Source organism: Neoarius graeffei, chromosome 7 (genome assembly GCF_027579695.1).
Source record: "Neoarius graeffei isolate fNeoGra1 chromosome 7, fNeoGra1.pri, whole genome shotgun sequence".
Lineage (NCBI taxonomy): Eukaryota > Metazoa > Chordata > Actinopteri > Siluriformes > Ariidae > Neoarius > Neoarius graeffei.
The window spans coordinates 97442199-97465273 of record NC_083575.1 but is presented as its reverse complement, the minus strand read 5'-3'; the positions used below and the strand labels follow the sequence as shown (position 1 = coordinate 97465273).

At 45.4% G+C, this 23075-nt stretch overlaps 1 protein-coding gene across 12 annotated transcripts in view; it reads left to right on the top strand.

Moving 5' to 3' along the window:
• bnc2 (basonuclin zinc finger protein 2) overlaps positions 1–23075 on the top strand; it is a 319299-nt gene that overhangs the window by 52217 nt on the left and 244007 nt on the right. The window contains exon 2 of one of the 12 annotated variants that reach the window (XM_060926624.1): positions 17414–17512. The exons of 10 other annotated variants lie outside the window; for them this stretch is intronic. The gene's annotated coding sequence lies outside the window, so the exon portion shown is untranslated. Of the gene's footprint in view, positions 1–17413; positions 17513–23075 lie in introns of those variants that run through there. One more of the 12 variants, XM_060926628.1, reaches the window with a different exon arrangement.

Sequence of the window (23075 nt, the reverse complement as noted above, 5' to 3'; positions counted from 1 at the left end):
GTGACACGGGATATTTCAAATGAGTCATTGTCCTTCCCATCCCCTCTTGACATGTCCTCTTTCTTACTTGTCCAGTTTGTCCTGCCCCAACCAATGGCCCTCTCTCCTGCCTTGTGCTGTCCTTTCCTGTCCTGTCATGTTCAGCTGTCTCATATTCAGGCATGTCCTGCCAGTCTGGACCTTTACTTGTGTTTTAATGATGTGAAATACTGCTCTTCTTGTCCTGTCCCATCCTGCCAGGTTCTGTCCCCTTTTGCCCCTTCCCTCTGCCCCATCTCTCCAATCTTATGTCTTGTCCTGTCCTGAGTTGTCCTTTCCTGTCCCTGTCCTGCCTTGTCCTGTGCCGTCCCTTTCTTCTTTTCTGTCCTCTTACATACTGCCAGGTCCTTCTCCTGATTTGTACCATCTTGTCCAGCCCAATTCTGTCCTGCTTCATCTTGTCCTGTGCTGCCTTGTCCTGTCTTGGCAGCTCAAGGAAAAGACATGTCCAGGAATGTTATGCTACATCAGGAATAGAGAATAACTCCTGAAATTTGGATCAGTCTGAAGCTTTGTATCAGTTTGTTTTGTGTGAGTCTGAAGCTAATGCTAGTTTTTACATCAAAATGATGTCTAATCTGGAACTATTGCAACAATAAACTGCTTCTTGATGTCTTTTGATCTTTTGTTTCCTTTCTCTTGTAGCTTAAGTAAAGTTTGCTCGGGATCATGTGGGTGTCACTGTAGATGGAACACTAGTTTACTTTTCAAGATGGAGATTTAAGCTGGAAAAAATTGTTTTTTAAACATCAGAAGGTTCATTATGGGTTTCAGTTCATTCATTAGAATACTCCATTTGTACATGTATTACTTTATTCTGTGAGCTATTGACCACACTAACGTGCTCTCACTAGCTCCACAGGTTATTCTCCTACTCGCTCAGTGAAAACACGAAAAACCTGATGTGGTTTTGGTTTTACAGACCTGTGTTATGATCAGACCTCAACTACATCTCACTTTTAATGGTTAAGTGGGCAAACTGAGCTGTAATTAAACCAAACTCACACTGTAATTATCTTCAATTATACTTTTTTTGTCTGGATAACAATGAATCTAGTGTGGGGTTTAAATCAAACCGCCTCAACATCTAAACACCACAACAATACTTATGCTACACCAGAAGGTACGCTGTACCACTGCACCGTGACACCACTACACTGTGACATCAGTACACAGTGACACCACTACCACTACACCATGACACCACTACCACTACACTACTACACAGTGACACCACTAGCATTACACCATGACACCACTACCACTACACCATGACACCACTACACCGTGACACCACTACACAGTGACACCACTAGCATTACACCATGACACCACTACCACTACACCATGACACCACTACACCGTGACACCACTACACAGTGACACCACTACCACTACACTACTACACAGTGACACCACTACCACTACACTACTACACAGTGACACCACTACACAGTGACACCACTACCACTACACCGTGACACCACTACACTGCTACACCGTGACATCACTACACAGTGACACCACTACTACTACACAGTGACACCACTACACAGTGACACCACTACCACTACACTGTGACAATACTACACAGTGACACCACTACCACTACACTGTGACACCACTACACAGTGACACCACTACCACTACACTACTACACAGTGACATCACTACCACTACACCGTGACACCACTACACTGCTACACCGTGACACCACTACACAGTGACACCACTACCACTACACAGTGACACCACTACCACTACACTGTGACACCACTACACAGTGACACCACTACCACTACACTACTACACAATGACACCACTACACCATGACACCACTGTAACACTACACAGTGACACCACTACACCGTGACATCAGTACACAGTGACACCACTACCACTACACCATGACACCACTACACAGTGACACCACTACCACTACACCGTGGCACCATTACACAGTGACACCACCACCACTACACTACTACACAGTGACACTACTACACAGTGACACCACTACACTGTGACACCACTACACAGTGACAGTGACACCACTACCACTACACCGTGACACCACTACACAGTGACACCACTACCACTACACCGTGGCACCATTACACAGTGACACCACCACCACTACACTACTACACAGTGACACCACTACACCGTGACACCACTACACAGTGACAGTGACACCACTACCACTACACAGCGACACCACTACACAGTGACACCACTACCACTACACTACTACACAGTGACACCACTACACCATGACACCACTACACAGTGACAGTGACACCACTACCACTACACAGCGACACCACTACACAGTGACACCACTACCACTACACTACTACACAGTGACACCACTACACCATGACACCACTACACAGTGACAGTGACACCACTACCACTACACCGTGACACCACTACACAGTGACAGTGACACCACTACCACTACACTACTACACAGTGACACCACTACACCGTGACATCACTACACAGTGACAGTGACACCACTACCACTACACCATGACACCACTACACAGTGACACCACTACCACTACACTGCTACACTGTGACACCACTACACAGTGACACCACTACCACTACACAGTGACACCACTACACAGTGACACCACTACCACTACACTGTGACACCACTACACAGTGACACCACTACCACTACACTGCTACACAGTGACACCACTACCACTACACCGTGACACCACTACACTGCTACACTGTGGCACCACTACACAGTGACACCACTACCACTACACAGTGACACCACTACCACTACACTGTGACACCACTACCACTACACTGTGACACCACTACACAGTGACACCACTACCACTACACTACTACACAGTGACACCACTGCCACTACACTGTGACACCACTACACAGTGACAGTGACACCACTACCACTACACCGTGACACCACTACACAGTGACAGTGACACCACTACCACTACACTACTACACAATGACTCCACTACACCGTTACACCACTACACTGCTACACCGTGACACCACTACACAGTGACAACACTACCACTACACTGTGACACCACTACACAGTGACACCACTACCACTACACCGTGACACCACTACAACTACACTACTACACAGTGACACCACTACACAGTGACACCACTACCACTACACCGTGACACCACTACACTGCTACACCGTGACACCACTACACAGTGACAACACTACCACTACACTACTGCACAGTGACACCACTACACAGTGACACCACTACCACTACACCGTGACACCACTACACTGCTACACCTTGACACCACTACACAGTGACAACACTACCACTACACTGTGACACCACTACACAGTGACACCACTACCACTACACAGTGACAGTGACACCACTACCACTACACCGTGACACCACTACACAGTGTCACCACTACCACTACACTACTACACAGTGACACCACTACACAGTGACACCACTACCACTACACCGTGACACCACTACACTGCTACACCGTGACACCACTACACTGCTACACCGTGACACCACTACACAGTGACACCACTACCACTACACAGTGACAGTGACACCACTACCACTACACAGTGACACCACTACACAGTGTCACCACTACCACTACACTACTACACAGTGACACCACTACACAGTGACACCACTACCACTACACCGTGACACCACTACACTGCTACACCGTGACACCACTACACTGCTACACCGTGACACCACTACACAGTGACACCACTACCACTACACAGTGACACCACTACAGAGTGACACCACTACCACTACACTACTACACAATGACACCACTACACCGTTACACCACTACACTGCTACACCGTGACACCACTACACAGTGACACCACTACCACTACACAGTGACACCACTACACAGTGACACCACTACCACTACACCACTACACAGTGACACCACTACCACTACACAGTGACACCACTACAGAGTGACACCACTACCACTACACTACTACACAATGACACCACTACACCGTTACACCACTACACTGCTACACCGTGACACCACTACACAGTGACACCACTACCACTACACAGTGACACCACTACACCATTACACCACTACACCATGACACCACTGCACCACTACACAGTGACACCACTACAAAATGACATCACTGCACCATTACCACTATACTACTACACAGTGACACCACTACACCGTGACACCACTACACCACTACACTGTGACACTGCTACCACTATACTACTGCTTCCTGTGATTACCAAAATGGTGAATGCATCCCTATCGACTGCTCATTTCCCTGCGGAGTGGAACGAAGCAATTGTGAACCCGCTTCTGAAAAAGAGTGCTAAGGACTCAGCTTTTAAGAACTTGCGTCTGGTCAGTAACCTCCAGTTTGCTACCAAAGTGACTGAGAGAGCAGCGTTTAATCAACTATGCACCCACATGTCTAGTAATGGGTTATTTCCTATATTGCAGTCTGCATACAGAAAGTTTCACAGCACTGAGACAGCACTGCTAAGAGTTGTCAATGACATTCTCTTCAACATGAATAGGCAGCATGTCTTGCTGTTAGTGCTGCTTGGTTTAAGTGCAGCATTTGATACGGTAGCTCATAACATATTGTTGTGTCACCTGGAGAGCTCATTCAATGTTACCGGGTCTGCCCTTGAATGGTTTGCATCGTACCTATCTGGACGATCTCAGCATGTTTTAGTCAAAGGAGAGATGTCAGACAGTTTTGCCCTCCTATTTGGTGTTCCACAAGGGTCATGTCTTGGGCCATTGCTCTTTACAGTCTATGCCAGCAAGCTCTTTGAAGTTATTAAGGCTCACTTCCCACATGTGCATGTCTATGCTGATGATATTCAGATATACCTATCGTTTAAGCCAGATGGTTCCACGAGTGAAACAGAGTCATTGAATGCAATGGAACAGTGTATTACAGCTATATGGGCATGGATGGCTGTTGACAGACTAAAGTTCAATGAAGAAAAAACGAATTCTTAATAATTGGAACTCGCCAACAACTTAGAAAAATGAGCATTAATGAATTATTTGTTGGAAACACTAGTGTTACTCCCATTAATGTGGCGAGAAATCTTGGAGCTTGGTTTGATGGAAATTTGAATTTCAGTGGCCATTTAACTAAGTTGTGTAATTTAGCCTTTTATTCCTTGCATAATATTAGACACATTAGGAAATATCTTACACCTCAGTCCACACAAGCGTTAATACACGCATTAGTCATTGGTAGATTGGATTATTGTAACAGCCTACTTTATGGATTGCCTGCTACATACATAAATAAGCTACAATGGGTACAAAATGCAGCTGCAAGATTGATCTCTAACACCCCACACTTTTGTCATATTTCACCTGTATTGTACGAGTTACACTGGCTACCAGTAAAGTATAGGATTATGGTTAAAGGAGATACACAGAACCTTTATTTTTAAATACATTTCTGAGTGGATAGTATCTCCATCCTTGACTCTTGTATGCTACATAAATGGGAATTAAAAATATATATATTTTTGAGAGTTAAAATCGATTGCAAAGTTGGCATTCGAGCTGCACCGCTGAGCCAGCCAGCCTTGTGACGTCACAGCAGGAACTGGTTTTAAGGCAGAGGCCTTTGACAGCTATAGACCAAAGTCATATGAATAAAAATCTATGGTGAAAGTAAGAAATAGCGTTACCGACTTGCTCAACTAAGACTGATTTGACTTCACTGATTGTGGGCTGACTCTCATTAAAACAGGATAGGTGTTGAAAAGTTTCATCTATGCAGCTAATTTGGTAATCATAAGTGATTTTTAATACTGCATAAAAAGCTTACTTACCCAAGCTTTCAACTCTATCCAGGGTCTTCGTCAGGGGGAAATGACATCACTTTGAACATTTTGATGTGAACAATTGATGTGGTGCAGTTCTTTAGGCCTGTCCTCCGGGTCAGAAACCACAGTGTTAGCCCTGTGGTACAGGGTTCTGACCACCCCTAATTTCTGGTCGAGCGGATGATTGGAAGAGAAGGCTAGATACCCAGGTCAGAACTCTGTTCCACAGGGCGAACACTGTGGTTTCTGACCCGGAGGACAGGCCTAAAGAACTGCACCACATCAATCAGGCCCTTAGTAGATGTGGTTACCTGACATGGGCGCTAAAACAGTCTGGTAGGAAGCCCAAACCAACGGTAGAAACACAGGAGGGTGTGACAGCCAAACCCAGAACTGTTTCTCATGTTACACTGCCATATGTCAAAAACTTGTCAGAGGAGCTAAGACGGGTGTTTCAGGAGTATGGGGTACAACTGCACTTCAAGCCCTCTAGCACTTTACGAGGACCCTACTCCTGCCAGTGAACGATGCGGACCTGTGTACCTCATTCAGTGTGAGGGGAGTGACAAGGAGAAGTGTAATGCTTCTTATGTTGGTGAAACCAAACAATCTCTTCAAACCAGATACATGGAACATAGACGCCCAATTTCGATATCATCGGAGGTATTGCAACATATTCACAAACACCACATAGGACACAGGATACAGCTAGACAATGTGAAAATTCTAGACCAGGAGTCGGACTGGTTTAAATGAGGTGCATGAGAAGCCATCCACATCAGAACCCTCGAGCCATCCCTGAACTGAGATGGGGGTCGGTACCAGCTTCCGGAGATTTGGGACAACATTCTTTTGGGCATGCGCAATGCATACTCGAAGTAACATCATTTCCCCCTGATGAAGACTCTGGATAGAGTTGAAAGCTTGGGTAAGCAATCTTTTTATGCAGTATAAAGTATTAAAAATCACTTAGGACAGGTGTTATAACTTATGCAACATACTTGTACATGCATGCATTTTCACTGATACAACGTGAAAGGTTAATTAAATAATCAGATGAACTGAGACAATCACATTCTGAAGCAAATTAAATAATCTTATACCAGTAACTTAAACACACAAGTTGCATGTATTAATCTAAATGCAGGTAAACAAGAAGTGTTGTTGTTTTTGTTGTTTTGTATCCAAATGAAAGTTGCATCTTACCCGTCTGTGTTCTTGCTTCTTGAAAGCTGACCTTGTGGCCGATTGTTTTGAAGCAGTCTGACTTTCAGTTCTCCGTTCATTCACTTCTTCCACGTAAGGGTGAGATATTGTTGCTGAGGCAAACATATCCAGCGGAGAAATCAGGTGGCTGGTCCACTCATTCTCCATTTTCTCCATACTGAGTACTCCGCCATTTCTGCTCGGCTGAGGCAATTACTAAAGCCCGGGACAGGACGTCACCGGTTTTAGCAACAACCGCGGGGAGGTCACTGCCTGAGAGATAATATGTCATATCCCGTCCCATTCCATCCTGGGTTTTAGCAACAACCCTCGGCTGGGAGAACTGGTGCAACTGAACTTGCTTTCCTTTTCTTGTAGTTTTCTTTTCCTTTAATTGTTGGTACTGCACCTTCTTTCAATACGGGCTTATAGCCAACGCTCCTCAACAGATCAGAGGTCTCGTACGAGTCTTCAGTAAAATGTGCAGAGCAGAGGAGAGACCACTTCGTTGGCACCCAATGTGCCTGTGAACTTCTCACAAAACGCATCCAAATCTTTGCAGTTTGAACATTCTTGGGCCGTGACTGCAACGTAAATCCACCTTCTGTCGTGTTGCTGCACCGGCCAGCAACACATCTATGTGGCATGGCGATAAATTAGCTCAAAAGGTAGGATCGGAGTTGCAGTCAGCTCTGTGTTTTAGAATAGCGGAAATGGCGATGAGACCGATAGACTTCCTGCTGTGACATCACAAATGTCAAGGTCATTCACTCAGACTGCTACCTATATGAATCATTTTAGTCATGAAAATGACTATATTAGATTTATTGTTAACGCTTAAAACTATTCCTATGCCATTCTTGATGTCTCAAGGCATTTATAAACAAAAAGTGAGGCCATATCCCCTTGAAAGTTATTTTAATTACATTTAAGACTTTACAGGGCCATGCCCCATCATACATTACTGACCTTTTATGCCTTAAAGTAGCAACAAGATATGAACTACGCTCAAATAACAAATGGTTACTTGCACCTCCTGTGCTAAGGACTAAGAAGACTACAGGAGATCAGGCTTTTGCTGCGGCTGCACCAGTTTTGTGAAATTCAGTACCCAGCAAGCTTAGAGCTGATACTAATTTAGATCATTTTAAATCTGCTTTGAAAACACATTTATTTAGGTTAGCTTATGATTTATAACATTATTGTCTGTTATTTCTTTTAGTAATTATCTTAGGATAGTCTATATATGAGATTTTAAATTGTATTGTTTTATATACAGTATTTTATATATATATATATATACACACACACACACACACACACACACACTGTGTGTGTATGTGTGTATATATATATATATATATATATATATATATATATATATATATATACACCCTTTATACACCACTATACACAGTGACATCATTACACAGTGACACCACTATACAACTACACACATATATATATATATATATGTGTGTGTGTGTGTGTGTGTGTGTGTGAGACACCACTACCACCATACTACTACATAGTGACACCATTACACAGTGACACCACTATATGACTACACAGTGACACCACTACACCAGTACACGGTGACACCACTACCACTATATGACTACACAGTGACACCACTACACCAGTACACGGTGACACCACTACCACTATACTACACACAGTGACACCACTACCACTATACTACCAGACAGTGGCACGACTACCATTATACTACTACACAGTGACACCACTACCACTATACTACACACAGTGACACCACTACCACTATACTACCAGACAGTGGCACGACTACCATTATACTACTACACAGTGACACCACTACCACTATACTACACACAGTGACACCACTGCCACTATACTACCAGACAGTGGCACGACTACCACTATACCACTACACAGTGACACTACTACACAGTGACACCACTATACTACTACTCAGTGACATCACTACCACTATACTACTACACAGTGACACCACTACCACTATACTACTACACAGTGACACCACTACCACTATACTACTACACAGTGACACCACTATACTACTACACAGTGACACCACTACACAGTGACACTACTACTCAGTGACATCACTACCACTATACTACTACTCAGTGACATCACTACCACTATACTACTACACAGTGACACCACTACCACTATACTACTACACAGTGACACCACTACCACTATACTACTACACAGTGACACCACTATACTACTACACAGTGACACCACTACACAGTGACACTACTACTCAGTGACATCACTACCACTATACTACTACACAGTGACACCACTACACAGTGACACTACTACACAGTGACACCACTACACAGTGACACTACTACACAGTGACACCACTATACTACTACTCAGTGACATCACTACACAGTGACACCACTACACCAGTACACAGTGACACCACTACCACTATACTACTACACAGTGGCACCACTACCACTATACTACTACACAGTGACACCACTACACAGTGACACCACTATACTACTACTCAGTGACATCACTACACAGTGACACCACTACACAGTGACACCACTATACTACTACTCAATGACATCACTACACAGTGACACCACTACACCAGTACACAGTGACACCACTACCACTATACTACAACCCCGATTCCAAAAAAGTTGGGACAAAGTACAAATTGTAAATAAAAACGGAATGCAATGATGTGGAAGTTTCAAAATTCCATATTTTATTCAGAATAGAACATAGATGACATATCAAATGTTTAAACTGAGAAAATGCATAATTTAAAGAGAAAAATTAGGTGATTTTAAATTTCATGACAACAACACATCTCAAAAAAGTTGGGACAAGGCCATGTTTACCACTGTGAGACATCCCCTTTTCTCTTTACAACAGTCTGTAAACGTCTGGGGACTGAGGAGACAAGTTGCTCAAGTTTAGGGATAGGAATGTTAACCCATTCTTGTCTAATGTAGGATTCTAGTTGCTCAACTGTCTTAGGTCTTTTTTGTCGTATCTTCCGTTTTATGATGCGCCAAATGTTTTCTATGGGTGAAAGATCTGGACTGCAGGCTGGCCAGTTCAGTACCCGGACCCTTCTTCTACGCAGCCATGATGCTGTAATTGATGCAGTATGTGGTTTGGTGTTGTCATGTTGGAAAATGCAAGGTCTTCCCTGAAAGAGACGTCGTCTGGATGGGAGCATATGTTGCTCTAGAACCTGGATATACCTTTCAGCATTGATGGTGTCTTTCCAGATGTGTAAGCTGCCCATGCCACACGCACTAATGCAACCCCATACCATCAGAGATGCAGGCTTCTAAACTGAGCGCTGATAACAACTCGGGTCGCCCTTCTCCTCTTTAGTCCGAATGACACGGCGTCCCTGATTTCCATAAAGAACTTCACATTTTGATTCGTCTGACCACAGAACAGTTTTCCACTTTGCCACAGTCCATTTTAAATGAGCCTTGGCCCAGAGAAGACGTCTGCGCTTCTGGATCATGTTTAGATACAGCTTCTTCTTTGAACTATAGAGTTTAAGCTGGCAACGGCGGATGGCACGGTGAATTGTGTTCACAGATAATGTTCTCTGGAAATATTCCTGAGCCCATTTTGTGATTTCCAATACAGAAGCATGCCTGCATGTGATGCAGTGCCGTCTAAGGGTCCGAAGATCACGGGCACCCAGTATGGTTTTCCGGCCTTGACCCTTACGCACAGAGATTCTTCCAGATTCTCTGAATCTTTTGATGATATTATGCACTGTAGATGATGATATGTTCAAACTCTTTGCAATTTTACACTGTCGAACTCCTTTCTGATATTGCTCCACTATTTGTCGGCGCAGAATTAGGGGGATTGGTGATCCTCTTCCCATCTTTACTTCTGAGAGCCGCTGCCACTCCAAGATGCTCTTTTTATACCCAGTCATGTTAATGACCTATTGCCAGTTGACCTAATGAGTTGCAATTTGGTCCTCCAGCTGTTCCTTTTTTGTACCTTTAACTTTTCCAGCCTCTTATTGCCCCTGTCCCAACTTTTTTGAGATGTGTTGCTGTCATGAAATTTCAAATGAGCCAATATTTGGCATGAAATTTCAAAATGTCTCACTTTCCACATTTGATATGTTGTCTATGTTCTATTGTGAATACAATATCAGTTTTTGAGATTTGTAAATTATTGCATTCCGTTTTTATTTACAATTTGTACTTTGTTCCAACTTTTTTGGAATCGGGGTTGTACTACACAGTGACACCACTACACCATGACACCACTACACAACTACACATTGACATCACTACCACTACACTACTACACTGTGACAGCACTACAACTACACTACTACTACAGTGTAGTACAGTGACACCACTACGCAGTGACACCACTACCAGTATACTACTACAGTAGTAGTGGGATGTTGAGATGTTGAGACATCATTACACAGTGATGTCACTGACTATATAACATCATATACACAGTGACATCACTACACAGTGACACCATTACACCACTACACAGTGACCCCACTCCATCGTGACACCACTACTGTGTGACACCACTACACTACTCTATCTTGACACCACTACACCACTATTCTATTACATCTCAAAACCATTTCACCATGACACCACTATTCCAAAAGACCACAACACCATTACATCACTACAGCATCACACCATGACACCTCTACACCCCTGCACTGACACCTCTACACCCCTGCACTGACACCTCTACACCACTGCACTGACACCTCTACACCACTGCACTGACACCTCTACACCACTGCACTGACACCTCTACACCCCTGCACTGACACCTCTACACCCCTGCACTGACACCTCTACACCCCTGCACTGACACCTCTACACCCCTGCACTGACACCTCTACACCCCTGCACTGACACCTCTACACCACTGCACTGACACCTCTACACCCCTGCACTGACACCTCTACACCCCTGCACTGACACCTCTACACCCCTGCACTGACACCTCTACACCACTGCACTGACACCTCTACACCCCTGCACTGACACCTCTACACCACTGCACTGACACCTCTACACCCCTGCACTGACACCTCTACACCACTGCACTGACACCTCTACACCCCTGCACTGACACCTCTACACCCCTGCACTACACCACTGCACTGACACCTCTACACCACTGCACTGACACCTCTACACCCCTGCACTGACACCTCTACACCCCTGCACTGACACCTCTACACCACTGCACTGACACCTCTACACCCCTGCACTGACACCTCTACACCCCTGCACTGACACCTCTACACCACTGCACTGACACCTCTACACCCCTGCACTGACACCTCTACACCCCTGCACTGACACCTCTACACCACTGCACTGACACCTCTACACCCCTGCACTGACACCTCTACACCCCTGCACTGACACCTCTACACCCCTGCACTGACACCTCTACACCCCTGCACTGACACCTCTACACCCCTGCACTGACACCTCTACACCCCTGCACTGACACCTCTACACCACTGCACTGACACCTCTACACCACTGCACTGACACCTCTACACCACTGCACTGACACCTCTACACCCCTGCACTGACACCTCTACACCACTGCACTGACACCTCTACACCACTGCACTGACACCTCTACACCCCTGCACTGACACCTCTACACCACTGCACTGACACCTCTACACCCCTGCACTGACACCTCTACACCCCTGCACTGACACCTCTACACCCCTGCACTGACACCTCTACACCCCTGCACTGACACCTCTACACCCCTGCACTGACACCTCTACACCACTGCACTGACACCTCTACACCCCTGCACTGACACCTCTACACCCCTGCACTGACACCTCTACACCCCTGCACTGACACCTCTACACCCCTGCACTGACACCTCTACACCCCTGCACTGACACCTCTACACCCCTGCACTGACACCTCTACACCCCTGCACTGACACCTCTACACCACTGCACTGACACCTCTACACCACTGCACTGACACCTCTACACCCCTGCACTGACACCTCTACACCACTGCACTGACACCTCTACACCACTGCACTGACACCTCTACACCCCTGCACTGACACCTCTACACCCCTGCACTGACACCTCTACACCACTGCACTGACACCTCTACACCCCTGCACTGACACCTCTACACCCCTGCACTGACACCTCTACACCACTGCACTGACACCTGTACACCCCTGCACTGACACCTCTACACCACTGCACTGACACCTCTACACCACTGCACTGACACCTCTACACCCCTGCACTGACACCTCTACACCCCTGCACTGACACCTCTACACCCCTGCACTGACACCTCTACACCACTGCACTGACACCTTTACACCACTGCACTGACACCTCTACACCACTGCACTGACACCTCTACACCCCTGCACTGACACCTCTACACCCCTGCACTGACACCTCTACACCCCTGCACTGACACCTCTACACCCCTGCACTGACACCTCTACACCACTGCACTGACACCTCTACACCACTGCACTGACACCTCTACACCACTGCACTGACACCTCTACACCACTGCACTGACACCTCTACACCCCTGCACTGACACCTCTACACCCCTGCACTGACACCTCTACACCCCTGCACTGACACCTCTACACCACTGCACTGACACCTCTACACCACTGCACTGACACCTCTACACCCCATGCACTGACACCTCTACACCCCTGCACTGACACCTCTACACCACTGCACTGACACCTCTACACCACTGCACTGACACCTCTACACCACTGCACTGACACCTCTACACCACTGCACTGACACCTCTACACCCCTGCACTGACACCTCTACACCACTGCACTGACACCTCTACACCCCTGCACTGACACCTCTACACCACTGCACTGACACCTCTACACCACTGCACTGACACCTCTACACCCCTGCACTGACACCTCTACACCCCTGCACTGACACCTCTACACCCCTGCACTGACACCTCTACACCCCTGCACTGACACCTCTACACCCCTGCACTGACACCTCTACACCACTGCACTGACACCTCTACACCACTGCACTGACACCTCTACACCACTGCACTGACACCTCTACACCACTGCACTGACACCTCTACACCCCTGCACTGACACCTCTACACCACTGCACTGACACCTCTACACCCCTGCACTGACACCTCTACACCCCTGCACTGACACCTCTACACCCCTGCACTGACACCTCTACACCACTGCACTGACACCTCTACACCCCTGCACTGACACCTCTACACCCCTGCACTGACACCTCTACACCCCTGCACTGACACCTCTACACCACTGCACTGACACCTCTACACCACTGCACTGACACCTCTACACCCCTGCACTGACACCTCTACACCACTGCACTGACACCTCTACACCACTGCACTGACACCTCTACACCCCTGCACTGACACCTCTACACCACTGCACTGACACCTCTACACCCCTGCACTGACACCTCTACACCCCTGCACTGACACCTCTACACCACTGCACTGACACCTCTACACCCCTGCACTGACACCTCTACACCACTGCACTGACACCTCTACACCCCTGCACTGACACCTCTACACCCCTGCACTGACACCTCTACACCACTGCACTGACACCTCTACACCCCTGCACTGACACCTCTACACCCCTGCACTGACACCTCTACACCACTGCACTGACACCTCTACACCACTGCACTGACACCTCTACACCCCTGCACTGACACCTCTACACCCCTGCACTGACACCTCTACACCACTGCACTGACACCTCTACACCCCTGCACTGACACCTCTACACCACTGCACTGACACCTCTACACCACTGCACTGACACCTCTACACCCCTGCACTGACACCTCTACACCCCTGCACTGACACCTCTACACCCCTGCACTGACACCTCTACACCCCTGCACTGACACCTCTACACCACTGCACTGACACCTCTACACCCCTGCACTGACACCTCTACACCCCTGCACTGACACCTCTACACCACTGCACTGACACCTCTACACCACTGCACTGACACCTGTACACCCCTGCACTGACACCTCTACACCACTGCACTGACACCTCTACACCACTGCACTGACACCTCTACACCCCTGCACTGACACCTCTACACCACTGCACTGACACCTCTACACCACTGCACTGACACCTCTACACCACTGCACTGACACCTCTACACCCCTGCACTGACACCTCTACACCCCTGCACTGACACCTCTACACCACTGCACTGACACCTCTACACCCCTGCACTGACACCTCTACAGCACTGCACTGACACCTCTACACCCCTGCACTGACACCTCTACACCCCTGCACTGACACCTCTACACCCCTGCACTGACACCTCTACACCACTGCACTGACACCTCTACACCCCTGCACTGACACCTCTACAGCACTGCACTGACACCTCTACACCACTGCACTGACACCTCTACACCCCTGCACTGACACCTCTACACCACTGCACTGACACCTCTACACCCCTGCACTGACACCTCTACACCCCTGCACTGACACCTCTACACCCCTGCACTGACACCTCTACACCCCTGCACTGACACCTCTACACCCCTGCACTGACACCTCTACACCCCTGCACTGACACCTCTACACCCCTGCACTGACACCTCTACACCACTGCACTGACACCTCTACACCACTGCACTGACACCTGTACACCCCTGCACTGACACCTCTACACCACTGCACTGACACCTCTACACCACTGCACTGACACCTCTACACCCCTGCACTGACACCTGTACACCCCTGCACTGACACCTCTACACCACTGCACTGACACCTCTACACCACTGCACTGACACCTCTACACCCCTGCACTGACACCTCTACACCACTGCACTGACACCTCTACACCCCTGCACTGACACCTCTACACCACTGCACTGACACCTCTACACCCCTGCACTGACACCTCTACACCACTGCACTGACACCTCTACACCCCTGCACTGACACCTCTACACCCCTGCACTGACACCTCTACACCCCTGCACTGACACCTCTACACCCCTGCACTGACACCTCTACACCACTGCACTGACACCTCTACACCCCTGCACTGACACCTCTACACCCCTGCACTGACACCTCTACACCCCTGCACTGACACCTCTACACCCCTGCACTGACACCTCTACACCACTGTAACATTCTAATGGAACGTCTCTCATTTTATGTCTATTTCCACAATAAAAATCTCAACATCCCAAATCTAGAAAGAGTTAATCTTCCCATTATAACATCATATAGTCAGCAGTTCAATAAGCTTTCTTTCTTTCTTTCTTTCTTTCTTTCTTTCTTTCTTTCTTTCTTTCTTTCTTTCTTTCTTTCTTTCTTTCTTTCTTTCTTTCTTTCTTTCTGCGGGAACATTTTAAATCAAGTCTTTATTGTTACATTTCTGTACCTTGGTGTTAAAAAAATTAACAATTGTTCTGTGTCAAAAAGCTGCACTACTGTCAGAGCTGCTGGTATCGAGAATTAATCAACAATCAATTAACAATTCTGACCAGTCAGAAGCTAGAATTCAGCAGAGTTGTGGTGTAAATTAAGGTCTAAAGCTAATACAGAAATTAAACATGTTAAAATGTGTGAATGTGATAATCTGTGATATCAGAATGATGGTGAATTTCAGTGCGTTTTATATCCAGTGGAATATTTTGGTTTGGTTACTGACACTAAAAGCTGTGAATAAATAGGGTCACTTTGTGAAAGGTTTCTGAGTTTCTGTAGTTTTGTCATAGATAACATCTGTCTTGTGTAAACCGTGTGTGTGTGTGTGTGTGTGTGTGTGTGTGTCTCTCAGAGAGAGAGAGAGAAGTTATGAGGCAGTGTTTTTTCCGACAGCGACATACTCGGCCTCCAGCGTCGCGTCCTGCTGCTTTTCATCCTCGGTGAAGAGTCACAGGGACTTGGCAGTGTTCACGTGTGTGTGTGTGTGTGTGTGTGTGTGTGTGTGTGTGTGTGTGTGCGTGCGTGTTTTACCCTGTAGCTGAACAGCTAGACGATGATTAGAGTGGACAATTTTAATGGACTTCCTGTCATAATCGTTGGCTTTGATTACCTTTGAGAATGGAAACCTGTTCGATGCACACACTGCAGGTGATATGATGACATCCTGTGTGTGTGTGTGTGTGTGTGTGTGTGTGTGTGTGGTGGTTTTCCCCCACTTGGGTGTGACCAAGTATGACGGAAAGCGACAGATATGGCAGTGTGTTTTTTATGAGTGAGGGATTAAGGACTTCACTTCTGAAGGAGCTGTCATTCCCGCCAACATAATACAGGTCTGTGCTCTCTCACACACACACACACACACACACACACACACACACACACACACACACACACACACACACACACTTGCTCTGTGTGTGGTTTGAAGTCCATAAACCCGTCTCTGCAGTTTCCTATATGGACTCAGAGATGAGTTACATGATCCAGTGAGGTCTGTGTGAACACACACACACACACACACACACACACACACACACACACACACCCACGAGTAAATTCTCTATTAGAGAATTATTATGAAAGAAATATCAACGTAACAAGTGTAGAACAGGTTTGTATTCAGAGTCGGAGACTTTAAATCCAGTAGTTTGCACGGGTAAAGTTCCTGGTGTTCAGAGTCGGTTATGCAGCGGTTTAATTGGATTTTCTGAGCTCCATGTTCAGATTATTAAATCACCTGTGTGTTGTTCACACCTCTGAGGTCACCAGATGTTTCTTTATTAGAATAATCTGAGAAAATAAAAGACTAATATGATGACATCTGAGTGAATGTTGAAATAAATCTAATAGAAATCTCATATATCATCAACTTATTCTGTCCACATTCACTAGATATGAGCAATTGTGTGCTCTGATTGGCTACTCTATTACTAGGATATCAGCTCATATACCATGAGGAGAGAAAAAAAAAATGGCAGAGTATGTTGCTGAACCAACTGAGGATGAAATAAAAACTCTACTCGAAAACAAAACTCCCAAAATACAAAAAAGCAACAAAATATGGAATAAAAGTATTTGATGGTAAGAACATATCTTTTTTTATTTTTCAAGAATTATTATTAGCACATTTTTCACAAATTGCTCCTGTCATTTTGCTCGTTTGCTTACATTCTGTGTGGAAATAATTTTGTTGGATGTTTTGTATGAAGTTTTTATTTATTGAATTTGCAAAAAATAAAAAATAAAAATGATCTGTTTCTTAAAATCCATTTAATGTGGATAGAATAAAATAGTTATTCCACTCAATCTTGGCGTACATGGATTATAACTATCAGCTCATGTCCGACTCGATTTCATGGAATAACTGTTAAATATATCCAGTATCTATAGTATATAATATGAAATTTAACAAACCGGCTTCCGCACTTATTATCCAGCAGATCATAGAATAGCCCTTGATCCAGTACACACTGTTATTTTACATTTTATTTATTTTTTATATCACACTCTGATATAAAGTTACTTGAGCTCAACTTACTGTTTCAACATATGATTTCACACTAAATGGAGGTGATGAAATTGTAATTTGTGTGAAATGTAGGAGATTTTATCACACTTTTAATTCTGCGATGTAGAATTAATAAAGTCTGTGTGTGTGTTAGAAAATGTGCTCTCGGTGTGAAGGAGAATGTGAGCAAGCGCTCATCTGCTACACTTACAGAGAAACTTTAAGTTGATTCATCACTTTATCCACAAAATATTCAATGCCCCAGATATAGACCCCTTTCACATGACGTCACCGCGCCGCGAGATTTTGTTAGGCGCCATATTGGAAGACCAAGTACATGCACTCACAATATAAAACAAAGTACGAGCGAGAGTAAAGTGACACGATGGATGATAATTCTGGTTATGTGAGTACATTACCAGCTGCAGAAAGGGTGCGGTATGTGGAGAAACTGGCTGTGATTGATGGGTTTGACCCATATGATAAGACTCGCGGCAAGGGAGAATGGAAACATAAGGAGGACCGGACACCAATTCTGCCGTCTGTTTGCTACCCGGACATTGTAAACTATTTGTTGTTTACACCCAGTGCCTACACTCAGTGTTCAAACTATGCCGATATTTTCGGGGGGCCCCTTTTTTTCCCTTGGGGGTGTGTGTGCTTGCGCTTGTCTTGGAGTGCGGATCTCCAAACACATGAGAAGCCTATCTTACGCACATATCACGCGGACTCCACACACGCATCGCGTCTGAAGTCATAACTCATCAGGGGAAATCGTGTCCGCATTGGCATGTTCAAAAAACAACCTCGCGTCAACAATGATACCACACGCAAGAAAAAAAAAAACAGTCAGGCTACTCAACAACCAACCTGGCAGCAGCGAGCAAGCCCCAAATCATCCTAAATTATTATTATTATTAAATTGTAGAAGTCTGGGAGGCTTGCTCCTCATACAGTTATCAACTTGGGGCCACTTTAGCATGTTTTAAATCTGAATTTCTTGCGTTTGCTTACCTCAAAGTGTCCGCAGATCATGCACAGACTTATCCATTATATCCACAGTTTTTTGCCAAGTCTCACACAGGTTTCTTTCAAGTCTACTGTTGGGCCAATAAATCATAAATAAAACAGCTCAGATTTGTTTAAGTCGTTTGCCACTCCACTTTATTCTCGTGGGTTCACATACCGCTGCCGTTATTTTCCCCTAATCACGAGTTTGTTGGTCTTCCAAAATGGCGCAGGGTCTGTTTACTTCCGGTTTCGGGTGACGTCAGTGAAAGGGGTCTATAGCATGGCTCTGATTATGACACGTCTCCTCTGATGTTTATTATTATTGTTATTAATAATATATATATTTATATACACACACACGCCTCTCACAAACCCGCAGACGGGTAAAGTCACAGATTTCTTCTCTTCCAGCTAATCAACCTCCTCTTCTCATATTCAGCTGTCCTCATTCTGTGCAAACTTTCACACACTGTTGTGGTTAGTTTCCGCCACTTTGTCCTACTGCTGACGCAGGCCTGCCAGTTGCTGAGGACACCCCCACATTTCAATGCCGATTTACATGTGTCCTTGTACCTAAGCAGCAGACGACCGACCAGACGTGAGCCATGAACAAGTTCACCAAACAAGAGCTGTTTTTGAGGCCTGTTATCGTCCATCCGACAGATATGGCCAAACCAGCGTAGGCGACTGTGGACGCTTTAGGACCTCTTTGTTGCTGACAAAGTGATCCCATTTCACGTTTAAAATGAGACAGAGATAGCGCTGTTGAATTGTGCGGAGTTACTTCATCTCGTATTGATGGAGTGTCCATGTTTCACTACCATACAATAAAATTGGCAGTAAGCATTGGTTGAACACAGCTAATTTGGTTGTGGTCATTAAGTTGCGTGAGCCAAAGACCCTTTAACACAAACGACCAAATGCACATGATGTTGCTTGAATGTGGGATGCAAGTTCCTCCCTCATAGAACAGTTGCTGGTAACATAACTCCCGAGATACTTGAAACAGTTGACGTTAGCAAGCTTTGTACCACCTATGAAGAACTCAACAGGGTCACCTATACACATGGTCTCTGTTTTTGTTTTGTTGATCTGTAGACCCATGCGACTAGAGATATCGTTGTACAACCCCGATTCCAAAAAAGTTGGGACAAAGTACAAATTGTAAATAAAAACAGAATGCAATGATGTGGAAGTTTCAAAATTCCATATTTTATTCAGAATAGAACATAGATGACATATCAAATGTTTAAACTGAGAAAATGTATCATTTAAAGAGAAAAATTAGGTGATTTTAAATTTCATGACAACACCACATCTCAAAAAAGTTGGGACAAGGCCATGTTTCCCACTGTGAGACATCCCCTTTTCTCTTTACAACAGTCTGTAAACGTCTGGGGACTGAGGAGACAAGTTGCTCAAGTTTAGGGATAGGAATGTTAACCCATTCTTGTCTAATGTAGGATTCTAGTTGCTCAACTGTCTTAGGTCTTTTTTGTCGTATCTTCCGTTTTATGATGCGCCAAATGTTTTCTATGGGTGAAAGATCTGGACTGCAGGCTGGCCAGTTCAGTACCCGGACCCTTCTTCTACGCAGCCATGATGCTGTAATTGATGCAGTATGTGGTTTGGCATTGTCATGTTGGAAAATGCAAGGTCTTCCCTGAAAGAGACGTCGTCTGGATGGGAGCATATGTTGCTCTAGAACCTGGATATACCTTTCAGCATTGATGGTGTCTTTCCAGATGTGTAAGCTGCCCATGCCACACGCACTAATGCAACCCCATACCATCAGAGATGCAGGCTTCTGAACTGAGCGCTGATAACAACTTGGGTCGTCCTTCTCCTCTTTAGTCCGAATGACACGGCATCCCTGATTTCCATAAAGAACTTTAAATTTTGATTCGTCTGACCACAGAACAGTTTTCCACTTTGCCACAGTCCATTTTAAATGAGCCTTGGCCCAGAGAAGACGTCTGCGCTTCTGGATCATGTTTAGATACGGCTTCTTCTTTGAACTATAGAGTTTTAGTTGGCAACGGCGGATGGCACAGTGAATTGTGTTCACAAATAATGTTCTCTGGAAATATTCCTGAGCCCATTTTGTGATTTCCAATACAGAAGCATGCCTGTATGTGATGCAGTGCCGTCTAAGGGCCCGAAGATCACGGGCACCCAGTATGGTTTTTCGGCCTTGACCCTTACGCACAGAGATTCTTCCAGATTCTCTGAATCTTTTGATGATATTATGCACTGTAGATGATGATATGTTCAAACTCTTTGCAATTTTACACTGTTGAACTCCTTTCTGATATTGCTCCACTATTTGTCGGCGCAGAATTAGGGGGATTGGTGATCCTCTTCCCATCTTTACTTCTGAGAGCCGCTGCCACTCCAAGATGCTCCTTTTATACCCAGTCATGTTAATGACCTATTGCCAATTGACCTAATGAGTTGCAATTTGGTCCTCCAGCTGTTCCTTTTTTGTACCTTTAACTTTTCCAGCCTCTTATTGCCCCTGTCCCAACTTTTTTGAGATGTGTTGCTGTCATGAAATTTCAAATGAGCCAATATTTGGCATGAAATTTCAAAATGTCTCACTTTCGACATTTGATATGTTGTCTATGTTCTATTGTGAATACAATATCAGTTTTTGAGATTTGTAAATTATTGCATTCCGTTTTTATTTACAATTTGTACTTTGTCCCAACTTTTTTGGATTCGGGGTTGTATGCTGACAGCAGTGACTGCAAACCTTCTGGGGTATCACTAAAGATTGCAATGTCGTCTACATACTGAACCTATCTAAAGAATGCAATGAGGACTTTAGTCTTTGCTTTAAGCCTATGTAGATCAAAAAGATCACGTCATACCGAAACCTAAATTCTACGCTGTAGTTGTGCTTGATATTCTTGAAAGCGAGCCGTAGTAAGACTGCTGCATAAATCCCAAAGAGTATAGGAGCCAACTTGCAGCCCTGTTTAACACCACTATTGTACTCAAAGGCTCTTGTCAGTTCTTCATCAATGATGAGTTTGGCATCAGTATACAGCTTCTTCATGATCCTTAGGAACTTTGGTGGACAGCCTACCTTTCTCAGAATAATGAAAAGCAGTTCACGGTTTATAGTATCAAACACTTTCACAAAATCCACAAATGCTATATAGAGACCTCAGCGCTGTTCTCTAGACTTCTCCATCAGTTGGTGAAGAGTAAAGATACCATCAATGATACCTCTATCATTATGGTACCCAGATTGTGACTCCGGGTATATCCATTCTGCTAACACTTTCAGCCTTTGCAGGAGAATATCAGCTAAGGCTTTACCAACGACACTGAGGAGCGAAATGCCCCTGTAGTTTCCGCATTCACTT